Source organism: Propithecus coquereli, unplaced genomic scaffold, assembly GCF_000956105.1.
Source record: "Propithecus coquereli isolate 6110/MARCELLA unplaced genomic scaffold, Pcoq_1.0 Scaffold329, whole genome shotgun sequence".
Lineage (NCBI taxonomy): Eukaryota > Metazoa > Chordata > Mammalia > Primates > Indriidae > Propithecus > Propithecus coquereli.
The window spans coordinates 1,198,200-1,200,985 of record NW_012148941.1 but is presented as its reverse complement, the minus strand read 5'-3'; positions in this window follow the sequence as shown (position 1 = coordinate 1,200,985).

Sequence of the window (2,786 nt, the reverse complement as noted above, 5' to 3'; positions counted from 1 at the left end):
CACCATTTTCCTCTCTTCCCCGTCCTATCATCTGCACTGATAGAATATAATCCTGAGGGCAAGGTTTTACCTAAATCATCTTTCTATTACTTGAAGCAATAAGCATCATACTTAATACTGGAGTTCAATAAATTATTAATAAATTCAATTGAAAGTGAGCTACTAATTTGTTTGTTATTTACACGAATACTTTTTACCTTTCCAGCTTCTTAAGTTTGGGATAGGAAAGGATCACACGTAGGATGATATTTAACTACGACTTTTTGTTGAAATCGTATTTATACTCTTTTCTGGTGCAAATTGTCATTGGAAGAAGATCCTTGAAGATTCCTGAAAAAATGTTCTAAGAGTGAAGATGGAATGTGCCCCATAGGGTAATGGCCATGTCCTGTGAGACACAGTCAGGAACCGTCAGGAATTCCTGAGGGACCATGTACTCAGATGATGTGACATCAAATCCATGGAGTAACTCAAAACACAGCTGTGGGGCAGGAATCTGGAACTAACCATAAGTCTCTTTTTCTCCTTTTTCCATCCTACAATCTAGGTGACATGAGTTTTAGCCTCCTTATTCTCTACAGGTAGCTTCACCCTCATCAAGATACAGCTTTTCTTTTCCATATACCTTAGCTTCATTTTTTGAACTGACATCTCCTCAGTCAGCTGAGAATAGTGGTATTTTCTACAGAATTCTTGATTGATACTTGATATTACCCATAACATTCCAATTACAGACAGTAAAAATAAGGCACTACTTAAAAATAAGCTTTGGGTGTTAAGAAAAATATTTATGTAGGCAATCTTTGGAGAAAGAAATAAATTGAATGGGATATTGTATGCCTTAAGTTATAGTTTTAATTTTATCCAATCTATCTATATCATCTTATTTCTTAGAGTAAGCTAACTACCAATAGTACAGTACTAGAAATGTGACATCTCCTTTTTGGGATATAGAGGTGGAGTTTTCAACAAGTGTGGTTATGGTTGGATAGAACAGTACAAGGTGGTGTTTACATAGAAGCTTGCATTGGAAGAACTTCGAGTGCTTTATAAACATTACCTCATGAATCCTTCCAACATCTTTAGGAGGTGAATGAAGTTATTGTTCCCATTTAACAAACAGCAAAATTGAAAAAGGGACAGCTTGAGCTTCATATCCATCATTCAATGGTCTATGTGACCATACGAATATGACCTACCTAGCCTTTTGGTTCCTGATGCTGTAGTTATGCCTGCATAAGCGATATATCCCTGTCCTGATTTTATGCTGCTGTCATTTTTCTTCTTTTGCATTATAACATTAAAAAGTGATCACACAGAAACTTCCATAAATATTCTGTATTATGAGTTACTCATAATACTCTGTATCATTCTTTAAACTTCCACCAAACTTCTACCATCAAAAGTAATCCTTCTGTAACAGAGCTTTGCTTTACCCTATTATTTAGAGGTTTCATTTCAGTTATTTAGCTATTAGGAATACAGCCACAATCCCAGAGTTGAACTAATACTAGCCCTAGGTCAGTAATAGCTGTCACAAAACCCACGAACCTTGCTTTGCAGAAGACAGCACTAGTTCAATCACTTAGGCAAAATGTGTAAACTAAAGCAAGTAATAGCAGGACACAGATCCTCTGACATCATTAAGAGCGACAACTGACAAAGGAGGGAGAGTTTTAAAAAGCAATCTGCTGTGGGTGGTGGGATTATATGAGGGATTCTGAGTATTTTCAGAAGCAAAAAGACCATTTAAATGACACCTGACTGGTTATTAAATCTTGTTTTTTGTTCTTTGTCACAGTAGTTTGGAGGGTGTTCTCTCCCTTACGTAGCTCTGAGAGAAAAAATAAAATGACAGTCGATATTATAAATATGCAAGGTTAGTTTGATGTACTGATAGTTTTTAGTGAGATTAAATTTGAGTTAAGTTATATTTTGTTTATCTATAAGACATTTATAACTCTATTTTACAGACTAATATTAGAAATGGTTAAAAAAAGAAGTCTTTGAAGCAATATTTATCAGAAAATGAAGAGCGCCTCATTCCCTCTGAAAGGGAACAAATTATTTTTTGTGCAATATATGTATGGAGCCTCGGCCAGTCAATGGGTGAGATATAGGCAGGCCCTCTGACAATTGTCGGAAGGTCTTGATATTGCTGCTAATGCTCTGTTGACAGGAGCACCTGGTGATAGCAACAAAGGTGAGTGTTACTAGAGAAGAAGGCCTGGAGACCTCACCGCGGTAGTGCAGCACTGGCAGAGAACGGCGGACAGGTGCCAGCCAGAGCCCTATTACCTGGCCCTTAGTAAGTTACAGGATCTACATTTGGTGGACTCTACTTGGCACGGAATAAGGAGGAAAGGGGCTCAGTTTGACCATCTTCTTCATATCCATACATAAACATATTCCAAGGAGAACATTTGATTATACCCTTTTTTCAATCCTGCACCTGAATCTTAAAAAGCGCAGAATATTGTGGACTCGGTGTTCATTGGATGTTTGTCATTGTGCCAAATACATTTTGGCCCTCAGAGCACTTGGAAAACACGTTTTTGTGAAGAGTCTGTGTAACATTCCGGGTGGGGTGATTTCTAAAAGGCTCCATCTTAAACACAAAGCAGAGCCGTGAGACCATGATTAGGCTGATGCAACAGCTTCACAGCCATGCTGAGTGTGCACAGTGTCGGCGATGCTCTGAACCCATGCTGCGTTGCCACGTCTTTCACCGTGTTGACAGGAGAGGGCTAAATAGTGAGTGTTACACTTTTTAAAATCCTTATTCA